The 13,343-nt window shown below is 43.8% G+C and overlaps 1 long non-coding RNA gene across 7 annotated transcripts in view; it reads right to left on the reverse strand.

The window, feature by feature from the left end:
• Nucleotides 1-13,343, reverse strand: part of LOC112206093 (uncharacterized) — a 102,294-nt gene that overhangs the window by 74,815 nt on the left and 14,136 nt on the right. For all 7 annotated transcript variants that reach the window (XR_002940288.2, XR_002940289.2, XR_010153040.1 and 4 more), the window contains exon 2: nucleotides 3,458-3,573. This is a non-coding gene — a long non-coding RNA (uncharacterized LOC112206093). The remainder of the gene's footprint in view (nucleotides 1-3,457; nucleotides 3,574-13,343) is intronic.

The raw sequence follows: 13,343 nt of genomic DNA on the forward strand, positions 1-13,343 counted from the left end.
GATCTACGAATGGAACTCCATACTAGCAAACAGCAACCTCATTTCCAGTTCATTTTTCTCCTTGCTTGAGGTGTTCTAAATATTGGAAGAATCATCTATTCTAAATCAGAATGCCCCTGCTTTGTCTACTCTGTGTTTTTTTTTTTAACAAGAAGCCATATTTATTGTGTTTATTGATTTATTGATGCTTAGAAAATAAGAGAATGTCGGTTTAGGACGGGCTGAATTTTATCTTTTTGCTATGTAGAAAAGAGGCAAGTTGCTCTAATCCTTTAACCACAGAAGCTTATAAGGAGAATTCAAATTCATGTCTGGTTTGCCTGTATTCAGAGATTCTACAGAGAGAAAATTCTCTCCTAAAAGGAACTGGATACCGGCCAGCCACGGTGGCTCACGCCCGTAGTCCCAGTACTTTGGGAGGCCAAGATGGGTGGATCACTTGAGGCCGGGAGTTCGAGACTAGCCTGGACAACATGGTGAAACCCCATCTGTACTAAAAATACAAAAATTAGCTTGGCTTGGTGGCATGTGCCTGTAATCCCAGCTACTTGGGAGGCTGAGGCACGAGAATCGCTTGAACCCGAGAGGCAGGAGTTGCAGTGAGCTGAGATCACACCACTGCACTCCAGCCCGGCCAACAGAGCTAGACTGTCTCAAAAAAAAAAAAAAGGAACTATATACCACCTGGCATATATCTGAAGAGAAGCAGGGTGGAGGGTAAAGTAAAATATAAGTTCAGTGGAAAAATACTTGGAAAGCCACTTGGTAACAATAAAGATCTTAATTAAATCACCCAGGGCCTTATTCCATAATGATATGCACCAGGTGTTTCTGCTTCCACTTAATTAACTCAGCATAATTCCTCTTTTAGAAAATGACACATACTGTTGGGGTATATCCAGCCGAAACACACATCAGCACAAAGCTTTTAAAATGTGGTTCTTTTCAATGTACATATTAGAATGGCCTCATTTCTTTCACTATGTGTGTACTGACCTTAGTGGGTCACCCACATTAAAGGATGCGGTAGAAATAAGGCAATCCCACATTTACAGACAAGAAAACAAACAATAATGTAGTTTTATGGAAACTAAGCTTCAGAAATGCAAGGCATTCACTGGTTTCACTCAGAAACCTCTCAGATGTGGGAGAAATATGTGTGAGATTTGGACTTTCATTTATCCAAATATGAGGAATTTTTCTGCTAGAGTCAACTGGCTGATAATGGATGGAAAGGATTAGTGCAGGTCCTACTTGGCAGCCTTCTCGGTAGAAACCCATATGCTCTCTGACATTGATTATAATTATTTTTCCATCATTCCCAGGTTACATTCTTAGCAGGAATGTGAGCCAACTCTCTCCCTAGGAAGGCTCCTGCTGTGAAACCATCTTTGGCAATGAATCTTTAACAAAAGATCAAGAACTTGACATTTATTTTTAAGCACGAGAAGAAAATGTGTGCAATGTTGGAAGCAAGGACAGGGATAGGAAGAGCTTCTAAACAGTTGCAGGCAGGAGCAGTGGAACAGAAAGAAATATTACATGAGTGACATGTTGGTGACTTTACTTTTGTGAAATAGCAACTAATGACTAGGTATGGAATATATGGATTATATGATGTTAAGGTTTAACGTCTTTTTAAAGTAGAAGGGTGGGGGAAATGCGGTTATTATTCCAAACCCGGCGTGTCTTTATGATTTTATATCCAACTGATCATTCAGGGAGGTTATTAGGACAGTGGTTGAAACGGAAATTTAGGATAATATTCTAAGAAACAGAAAAAGCAGTCTTCTCATTCTAACTGGCAAAATCAACAGAGATAACAAAAAAAATTTTTTTTTCCCCAGGAAGAGCATGTGCATTCAAACTTGTTCATTCATTAATTTGAGTTGAAGGGAGGGGGACGTCCTTGGTGGAAAAGTTAAAGAAAGTGCTCCGGGTGAGAAATTCACAGGGTAAGAATTTTTCATTTTCAAATTGTCCACCTACAATAAGGAAATTTCTTCCAAATTAATTTTTAAAACAACAGGTGCAGAAAATGGTGTGGCTGTCAGAAAATTACCAAATTAAACATAAAAAGCTTAGCCTGTCTCCTAAAGGATGGTTATTTCTATCTTACGGTTTCATGCACTGTAATGATTAGTTTCTCCATTAAAATCAAATACAGAATATAATTAAGTCAATACTCCAGGTTACATGTCTTAAAATTCCACTAGCTGAAGGACTTGCTAGAGGAAGTAATAAATACTTTAATAAATACCTGTACCATAAATTTACTTCAGATGTGACTTAAACTCAGCACAAACCTTGCCATAGGCAGTTTATAGCCTCTAGATGGGTAAATTTTTTTTTGCTGAGCTATGTTCTTCTAAGCATTTGGATAAAGTTCCTAATGGTATTCCACTTTCTAGCTTTGCCAAAAACTTAGCCAAAAGTGATGTGTACATTTTTATACATGAGAATGAAATCAAATGAAAAGTTTTGATTTAAAAAGGAAACCACATATTATTGAAAACTAAAATATATCTTGGTTATGGACTCGTGAATACTACATCAAAATTCATTGCAGAAGAATAAATTACCCAATCTTGTAATAGAGTTTTCAGATATGGAAAATGTATAGTGTTCTTCCTGTTTAAACATTGTAGATTTAAATCATTTGGTTATATAATCACAATTCAATTTTTATCTCAAATTTTCATTGTCATTATTATATCACTTAAAAATATATAACCGAGCACAGTGGCTCATGCCTGTAATCCCAGCACTTTGGGAGGCCGTAGTAGGAGGATCACTTGAGCCCAGGAGTTCAAGACCAGCCCTGGCAACATAGCAAGACCCTGTCTTTACAAAAAATTTAAAAACTAGTTGGGTGTGGTAGCATGCACTTGTAGTCTCAGCTACTTGGGAGGCTAACCTCGGAGGATCACTTGAGCCTGGTAGCTTGTGGCTGCGGTGAGCTGTGGTCGTGCCACTGCACTCCATCCAGCCTGGGAGACAGAGCAAGACCCTATCTCAAAAAAAATATATATGTATATCTGTTCTTAAATATTATATATATGTATTTCTAAAAACCACTACAATCGCTTGTACTTAAGGTCTATTCTCATCTTCTTGGTTTGGCATAACCAATACTTCTCTTCTCACTGAAGTTAAAGATGTTAATAGCAATGGGGAAAAAAAATAACACTTCTCTAGTGCCAGGCAAATGGCCATATCCATCAGGAGTGAAGAAAGCTAATACGTTTCCACACATGGTTGGCTTTATCTCTTCCATTTGAATAAGTTATTGCATTTACTATGTGCAAGGTTGTTTGCAAAACATCTTACACGCATTGCCTTATTTAATTCTCATAAAAATCTAAAATGTATATATTTAAGCCTCCCAAATACCCAGTGAGAGAGTTAATATGCTCCTTCTACAGGGAGAAAGCTGAAGCTCAGAGAGTTTATTTACCTAAAGTTTTATAAGGAGGAAATCATTTCTTGTAACCATCTATGTCAGTTGGGTCTTCCAGGAAGCAGATGAGGAGATGGAGTTAAGCACACAAACAGTTGATTCAGGTGAAATGCCTGTTAAAGAAAAAAGGGAGAATCAGCAACTTGGACAGATAAAGCCTTTAGGCCATTATATTAATCTGACACTTGTGAAAAAAAAAAAAGTGGGGAAGAGGCTGGGCGCGGTGGCTCATGCCTGTAATCCCAACACTTTGGGAGGCTGAGGTGGGCAGATCACTTGAGGTTGGGAGTTCGAGACCAGGCTGACCAATATGGAGAAACCCCATCTGTACTAAAAATACAAAATTAGTCAGGTATGGTGGCACATGCCTGTAATCCCAGCTACTCAGAAGGCTGAGGAAGGAGAATCGCTTGAACCCGGGAGGCAGAGGTTGCGATGAGCTGAGATCATGCCATTGCACTCCAGCCTGGGCAACAAAAACAAAACTCTGTTTAAAAAAAAAAAATAGTGGGGAAGAAACAGGATTGAACAGGAGCGCCTCAGAATGCAATGCACACCTGACAGTTTTGGCCAACTCAATGGGAAACTCCAGAGCAAAGATTGCCGATTGGAAGATATCCACATTGGCCAGAAATAGCCAGCCCCTAGTACTTCCACTATGTTCGGTTATTATCTGGAGACCGTTCAGGAAGAGTGTGGCCTTAGCTTGAAAACTGAGGTGGTCTGAAGCTGCTGCAGCTGGAGGCTGTCAACTAACCACTCTCCTTGCAGCTGAATGGAAGTTCTTTCTCCAACGGAGAGCCAAATGGTGTGTCTTCACAACTGCCACAGTTCACCCCATGCACCATGCAGCTCCCCTCCCATTTAGGGAACAGCTACTCCAGGGTTCCAGTGCGCCTCTCTTGCAGAGACACTTAAAAGAGGCAGATCAGTGGGATGAACTATAGCCCTTGTCACTGCAGTTGGTCTTGGGACTGCAACTGATACTTATCCTCTCCCTTCTCCACTATCCATTCAAAATTGACTCTCCCTCAATTATCATCTCTAGTGGTCTCAGTGACTTCCTGGTGGTGTGACACAACTTTCATTTCTGAATGAAGCCACTGGTAACCATACTTATCTCAAGCTGGGGTTGCTGTACTCATCCATGTATGTTCTCAGTTGGGCCAGGGAGTATCATAAAGCACCCAACTGGACTGCCTGAGTTCTCCACATATTCTTCATTGCCCCCACTTGTAACAGCAGCCCAAACTCCTCCTGCTAATCAGGGGCAATTACCCTTGCCAAGATGGCAACTCTTCTTACCTGCTGGTTCATGGACACGAAGAATTCAAAATGCTGGGGCAGGAGCCATATTTTATAGTTCAAATGGAACTCTTGCTGTTTCCCCAACCATGACGTTTCATTAGGGCAACCTCTTGCAGCCTCCTGCTCCTCCATTCTTGCTTTCTTTTAATTTTTTTATTTTTAATTATTATTATTATTATTATTATTTTTGAGACAAGAGTCTCACTCTGTCGCCCAGGCTGGAGTACAGTGGCACGATCTTGGCTCACTGCAACCTCCTCCTCCCGGGCTCAAGCAATTCTCCTGCCTCAGCCTCCCGAGTAGCTGTGATTACAGGTGCCCGCTACCACGCTTGGCTAATTTTTGTATTTTTAGTAGAGACAGGGTTTCACCATGTTGGCCAGGCTGGTCTCAAACTCCTGACCTCAGGCGATCCGCCCGCCTTGGCCTCCCAAAGTGCTGGGATTACAGGCGTGAACCACCACACCCAGCCTCATTCTTGCTTTCTTTTGGTGGTGCATATTAAGCAACATCCCCATTGGCTGGTCATTGACTTTGTCCTTTGGGACACCATATTCTGTGAACTATCTCCACAACTCTCTTTGGATCAAGCTCCCTTGGCTGCCATTCTGCTTTGCTGGTCATTACTATAATTACAACGCTCTGGCTTCTAGTGGTTAAGTGCTGCCCCTGGCCTCTTGCTTCAGGAGCCCACCATGCTCATTGCTATCCATGAGCCAAGCTCTGTGACAGCATCTCCTACCCACAGCCCTCGCCAGCACTGAACTTCTCCCTGATGCTGGCAACCCCTCCCTGGAGTATTCCTCATGTCCTTGGCAAGTGGAGCATAAGCTCTGGGCCTATGTGTCGCATAATCCTCTGGGGGTCTTCTGGCCTCACAGAAGATATCTATTCCAACATGTCCACTTCCCTCTGCATCTTTATTCCTTCCTCTACCATCTGCCAGGGCAATATTGATATGATAACTTTGCTCAGCATGGACCATTGCTTTCTCCATGCTTCTAAGAGCCACCCTAGCAGTAGGTCTGCACCATCCCCCCAGGGCCCTTGCCAGGATGTTAAATCCCATATCCTGGGAGAGTAGGCGTATGAGATTTTAACAAACTTTCCTTCAGCCAGTGTTATGTCCTGGCCCCTTGATCAAGCACCCTCAAAATCCAGTCCCACAAGTACTCTGACTCCTTCAGGTATGTTCCAGTTTATGCTTGAAGCTCCATTTGAGTACAATCCCTTCCTTGCTACCAATCCCACCTACATTAGGCTGCAGTTTAACATAGTTGTTCACTTACAGCTGGGAGAGAAAATGAAGCATATGTTGAAGGGGACTCCTGTTGTCCTGTGAGGTTGAGGCTTCTACAGTATCTTTTCACACTGGGGAATGCAAGCTCTTAATGGGAGAGGGAAGCAGGAGGAGCAACTCTGCAGCCTCTGAAGATTCAGAGGAATCCAGGGAATCAAACCGGTTAGAGGTATGCAGCCAGGCGGCTCCATCCCATGTGTCAGGTTCCAGGTTTTACATACCAGGGCCCTGATCATTGCATAACAGACTGACTCAGCTGAGCATCAATCAGGTTTGAAGCTCTGCAACTCTTAATTGCTAATTCTGGAGTTTGGCCTTTAGCTTTTTCTATCCTTCCACTGCAGGACTAAGGGCCTCTTTGTAAACTTCCAAAGAGACCCTCTGGCCTTCATATGTAGTTTTCAATTGTTTGTTAATGATCTTGGCTTTTCATTATCCTCACATCCCACCTTCATTGAGCATCAGTGCAACTTCATAATAACCAACCACCTCACTGTCCTTGTATGCATTGTTCCCATGCTCCCCTCACCCTCAACCCTGTACAAAAGTCCAAATCGTTGCATCAGCCAAGGCATTTCCCTTCACTGAAACATTCTCCCGAGTCCCCGCCAGTGAAAGTTTTACCCACTGGGCTGCCACCTTGTGCCACAAACTCTTCACGTCCCACATACCACCCTGGATGGGGTCCTTGCAGGCTGAGTGGTGAGTGGTCCAGTCCCCAAACCCTCTCTTATCACCACTCCTTAAAGCAGATGCTGAGAAGGAGTTAGGAATGCAGGTGATTCCTTGGGAGAGGGAGTAATGTCTGTGAAGGATAAAAGAGAGGAGGCCGGATTGTGCAAGGAGAGTGTTAGAATAGTGAGCAGATATTATAAAGTCTCTGCCAACCCAACAGGGAGCTGTATGGCAAAGATTGCCCATTGGAGGAGTCCTGTGTTGAACAGAAATGGCTAGGCCCTAGCATTCTTGCTGTGCTGTCATTGGCTAGTGACTACCCAAGGAGACAATGGCCAAAAGCTGAACTTCGAATTCTTTCTTGGCAGGAGACAGAAAAGGCTCCATGTCTGTCACCCCATCATATTTCCACGCATTTATTAAGTGTTGGTTTGTGTGGCATCCTTTGACAGGAGACATAAGACAAACAGCTCAGAGTGGAAGAAATAGATGTTCTCAGGAAGAGGCTGTATGCTGTCCTGGTTTCGAGCATCTGCCCTACAGTCAGAATGCCTGCATTTGAAATAAGTTTCTGCCACGAACTAGCTGTAAGACTGTGGGTGAGTTATTCAACCTTTCAGCTCCTCATCTCCTAAAATGGGGATAATGTTTTCTTCCCCAAAGACTTGTGGGGAGGGACCAAAAATTAAATGGATTATTGAATGTAAAGTGCTTAGACCATTGGCCAACAGTTCGTCAGTGCCCTATAACTGTTGCCTGTTTAGCATGTCATAAACACATGACTCGCATACATTACATTAAAATAGAGCAGAGTATTTAAGTCCAGGGAAAGGAAACTATTATCAGATGACTGCTCTCTTCCAGGCACTGTAACACTATTTTCTCATGATCCTCTCTTTAATCTTTGCAATAACTCACAAGGTAGGTTTTACCAGTTGCAGTTTCCTGAGGAGGAAACCAAAGCTGGGAATTATTTTATCCTCAAAGTGGCAATAAGTTGTTGGCCACAACAGGGACATTCCGCTTTTCTCCTCACATTTAGAAATGTCATGTGGCTGTGAGTCACCTTGTGAGGATCTTGTCACATCCTTAGACTGTATTGCCAACACTGAAAATGCACTGTGGCTGACCCGTTTAAGCAAAGCCAGGCTGCAATTTTCCTGTGGATTCCCATTCCAGCAGTTAGGCTGGGCTCTCCTATGATTTTGCTACCACTGCGATTTTGCTGTGTGGCTACTTTAGAGACTAGAGACTGCCTAATGTGAGCAATAGGTGATCTAACGGACAATCATTATTGGTTGACTCAGCATCTATTGACCTTTAGTCAACTGGCAGCATCATGGTTTTCATCCATGGAATTCTGCGGTGTTGGCTCCACCCTCAGCTCCAGGAGGGGGTATGTGCATGGCACCTGGATAATTAGATCATGGCATTCCCAGCCACAGTGATGGGTTTTGGGGAAAGGAGACATGTTACAATCCATGCCAGTTCATGTCAGGCCTTAACTTATTTTATTTTTGAGACAAGGTCTTGGCTCTGTCACCCAGGCTGGAGTACAGTGGTGTGACCACAGCTCACTGCAGCCTGACCTGCCAGGCTCAATTGATCCTCTCGCCTCAGCCTCCTGAGTAGCTAGGACTACAGGTGCATGCCCCCCTACCCAGCTAATTTGTGTAGAGACAGAGTTTCGCCATGTTGCCCAGGCTGGTCTCAAACTCCTGGGCTTGAGTGATCCACCTGCATTAGTCTCCCAAAGTGTTGGGATTACAGGTGTGAGCCACCAAGCCCAGCTTAGACTTAACTTTATATTGATGGCAATGAAAAGCTTTTTCTTTTTCTGCCTGGAGCTATAAGGTCATAAACCTACCACTACTGGTCACAGTCTTCCTCCCATAAAATGAAAGTATGCCTCAGAATAAAGCCAGAACAGAGGCAGGAAAAACAGAGACATCAGGAGAGCAGTGGTCCTGATAACATCATTTGAGCCCCTGATTCCAGATATACCTGAAGCCTGTATATCCCTTGGCTTTTTAGTTCTGTTAAGTAAAACTTATGGGGATGCCATTGGTTTGGACTGAGCTCCTGCGCTGGGCCCCAACAGATCAGACCAAACCAGAATGGAGTCACTCATGCTAGCTGTTACGTAGTCAAACTGAACTTAGAAGTGGATCAGTTTTCCAAAAAAAAAAAAAAAAGGAAGATTCACAGCAACCAATCCAAAGAGGCCCCATCAACCTGAGCTGGCATGATAAGGAAGTCCCTTCTGCTTTAATTCTATAAGAAAAGGGACTTTGAAACAACCAAACTGCTTTTTGTTCCTTATTTCTGCTTTCTTCTGCCTCTTCTGCCTGTAAAGCCCAGCTCCTCTGCTCAGCTCCTCAGGTTGCCTTTGTATTTCATAGAAGAAATGCTGCCCAATTAATGAATTACCAACAAAAGCCAATTGGATCTTTAAACTTTTTTGTTGAAAGTTTGTTCTTTGATAGTTCTGCAAGCCAATAAATTCCCTTTTCTTCCTTTAAATCAGATGTCCTTGGCCGGGCGTGGTGGCTCATACCTGTAATCCCAGCACTTTGGGAGGCCAAGGCGGGCGGATCATCTGAGGTCGGGAATTTGAGGCCAGCCTGACCAACAGGGAGAAACCCCATCTCTACTCAAAATACAAAATTAGCCAGGTGTGGTAGTGCATGCCTGTAATCTCAGCTACTCGGGAGGCTGAGACAGGAGAATTGCTTGAACCTGGGAGGCAGACTTGCAAGAGCCGAGATTATGCCATTGCACTCCAGCCTGGGCAACAGAGTGAGATTTTGTCTCAAAAAAAAAAAAAAAATCAGGTGTCCTCAACCTCTAGGCCATGGACCAGTCCACAGCCTGTTAGGAACAGGGCTGCACAGCAGGAGGTGAGTGGCAAGCAAACAGGAGCGAGCATTGCCACCTGAGCTCCGCCTCCTGTCAGATCAGCAGCGGCATTAGATTCTCACTGGAGCACGAACCCTATTGTGAACTGAGTATGCAAAAGATCTAAGTTGCAGGCTCCTGATGAGACTCTAACTAATGCTTGATGTACTGTACTGCCAACAGTGCAGTACAGTTTCATCCAGAAACCATCCTTCACGGTCCATGGAAAAATCGTCTTCCACAAAACGGGTCCCTGGTGCCAAAAAGGCTGGGGACTGCTGCTTTAAATAGTTTCAGCTGGGATTTCTATTACCTGAAACTAACTCCTAGCAGTGAATCATTCAGTCAGTCAATATTGAATACCTTCAGTGTGCTAGGTATGGTCCAAGTGTAGGAAAACAGCAGTCAACAAGACATACAAGTCCCTGTGGGCCTGGATTTGCATTTGAAACTGACATTCTCGGCCGGGCGTGGGGGCTCACGCCTGTCATCCCAGCACTTTGCGAGGCTGAGGTGGGCAAATCACCTGAGGTTGGGAGTTCGAGACCAGCCTGGTCAACATGGTGAAACCCTGTCTTTACTAAAAAAAAAAAAAAAAAAAAAATACAAAAATTAGCTGAGCGTGGTGGCACGGGCCTGTAATCACAGCTGCTCAGGAGGCTGAGGCAGGAGAATCACTTGAACCTGGGAGGTGGAGGTTGCAGTGAGCCGAGATCATGCCACTGCCCTACAGCCTAAGCGACACCATGAGACTCCATCTCAAAAAAGAAAAAAAAAAAAAAAAAAAGAAACTGACATTCTAGTGAGAAGAAAAGGAGAAAAAGTAAATGTGTATATTGTGAATCAGTTATGACAAGTTCTGTAAGCTGGACAAGGGGAAGTAAGTGTTATAAGGGACTCAGGGAACATCTCACAGATATGGTGACTTTCAGAAGAGACCTAAAATATGTGAGAGAGTAAGCCATGAGTGGTAGCAGGGTTCCAGCAAGAGGAAACAAAAAACTCAAAGGCCCTGAGTTGAGTATATGCTTACAGAACAGTGAGGCCAAAGTGTTAAACGTGGCCAGGCGTGGTGGTTCACACCTGTAATCCCAGCACTTTGTGAGGCTGAGGCAGGAGGATCACTTGAGCCCAGGAACTCAGGACCAGCCCAGGCAATGTGGCAAGATTCTGTCTCTACAGAAAATTTTAAAATTAGCTGGAGACATTGGCATATACCTGTGGTCCCAGCTACTTGGGAGGCTGAGGTGGGAGGATGGCTTGAGCTCAGGAGTTGGAGCTTACATTGAGTCTCGATTGAACCACTGCACTCCACCCTGGGCAACAGAGTGAGACCCTGCCTCAACAAAAACAAAAACACAACAAAACCCAGAGTGTTAAAAGTGCAGTGGGAAAGAAGGTGGGGTGGAAGATGAGGTCAGAGAAGTAACAAGTTCAAACCATCCAAGCCCTTCACAGCCATTGGAGCTTTATGGTTTTACTCAACGTAGATGAGAATCCACTGGGCAGGGTTTTTTTATTAAATGACATGTGCTAACATATTTTAAAAGAATTAATTTGGTTGTTGAATGGAGGGGGCAAGGGCAGAAGCTAGGAATCCAGGGAGTAGAATACTGCAATGATCTGGATGAGAGATGTTGATGTCTAGGGCAGAGTGGTAGCAGTGGAAATTAAGAGTGGTGGATAGATAAGAGGTATATTTTGAAGGCTGAATAAACAGGATTTGCTGATAAATTGGATTTTGGGATGAAAGAAAGTGAAGAGTCAAGGATGATTCCACAGTTTTTGGCCTAAGTAACTGGAAGTTTGGGATAAAGTTTCGGTCCTTTTTCTTTTCTTTTTTTTTCTTTTCTTTTCTTTTCTCCCTCTCTCTCTTTCTTTCTTTTTTTTTTTTTTTGACAGAGTCTCGCTCTGTTGCCCAGGCTGGAGTGCAGTAGCATGATCTCGGCTCACTGCAACCTCCGCCTCCTGGGTTCAATTGATTCTCCTGCCTCAGCCTCGCGAGTAGCTGGGATTATAGGCACATGCCACCACACTCGGCTAACTTTTTGTATTTTGAGTAGGGACGGGGTCTCACCATGTTGGCCAGGCAGGTCTCGAACTCCTGACCTCAAGTGATCCACCTGCCTCGGCCTCCCAAAGTGCTGGAATTACAGGTGTTAACCACCGCGCCTGGCTGGTTCTTTTTCATTAGTTATTAGATACCTATTAGATATCTAAGGTCTGACAGTCAGACATTCAGAGGAGAGGACTAAGATAGAGATATATATTTGGGACTCATCAGTGCATGATAGTATTTAAAGTTGTGAGACTGAATGAGACCCAGTGCAGTGGCTCACACTCATAATGCCAGTGCTTTGGGAGGCTGAGGCAGGAGGATCACTTGAGCCCAGGAGTTTGAGGTTACAGTGAACTATGATCATGCCACTGTACTTCAGCCTGGATGACCGAGCAAGATTCTGTCTCAAAACAAAATAAAATAAAATAAAGCTGCAAGACTGAATGAAACATGTTCATAGATACAGAATAGATATGAGGGCCAAGTCCTGGGACTCCATGCTTAGAGGTCAGGAAGATAAGGAGGAACCAATAAGGCAGACTGAGAAAGAATAGCCATTGGGGTAGCTGCTGCTATATACAGTGAAGAAAATGCATCAAGGAGGGAGTGATCAGCTGTCTACCAGGTGCACTAGGTGCTGATTTCTGGGACAAGAAAAATGAGGACAGGAAATTTATTACTAGATTGAGCAATGTGGAGCTTTTAACACTTACTGCTATCTTATTTATATACTACCTGTTGACATTTGCTTTTTTTTCTGTCTCCTCCCATTCTTATGTAAGCTCTGTGACATTCTATTTCATTTGCTACTGCATTCCTAGTGTCTAGGACAGTACCTGGCATATAATAAGTGCTCAATAAATATTCCTTAAATATTATTGAATGGGCCAGCGCAGTGACTCACACCTGTAATCCCAGCAGTTTGGGAGGCCGAGGTGGGCAGATGGATCATTTGAGGTCAGGAGTTCGAGACCAGCCTGGCCAATATATAGTAAAACCCCATCTCTACTAAAAAATACAAAAATTAGCTGGACATGGTGGCGCATGCCTGTAGTCCCAGCTACTTGGGAAGCTGAGTCAGGAGAATTGCTTGAACCCGGGAGGCAGAGGTAGTGGTGAGCCGAGATTGCGCCACTGCACTCCAGCCTGGGTGACAGAGCGAGACTCTGTCTCTCAAAAAAAAAAAAAAAATTATTGAATGAAAAAATTATGAAAACAGGCTGGGCACGGTGGTTCACGCCTGTAATCCCAGCACTTTGGGAAGCCGAGGCAGGTGGATCACCTGAGGTCAGGAGTTCAAGACCAGCTTGACCAACATAGTGAAACCTTGTCTCTACTAAATACAAAAAATTAGCCGGGCATGGTGGCGCACTGTAATCCCAGCTATTTGGGAGGCTGAGGCAGGAGAATCGCTTGAACCCGGGAGGCAGAGGTTGCAGTGGGCCAAGATTGTGCCATTGCACTCCATCCTGGGCAACAAGAGCGAAAACATTGTCTCAAAAAAAAAAAATTATGAAAACAAGGAAAAGAAAATTTTATTTCTTAATTCCTCTTTGTACAAAGATATCTTGCTTTTTATATTTTGGTAGAGGAAGTAATGGTGTAGCACCAGTTTTGAATTACGTTTAGAATCTGACAAAGTA

This window comes from Pan troglodytes, chromosome 19 (genome assembly GCF_028858775.2).
Source record: "Pan troglodytes isolate AG18354 chromosome 19, NHGRI_mPanTro3-v2.0_pri, whole genome shotgun sequence".
Lineage (NCBI taxonomy): Eukaryota > Metazoa > Chordata > Mammalia > Primates > Hominidae > Pan > Pan troglodytes.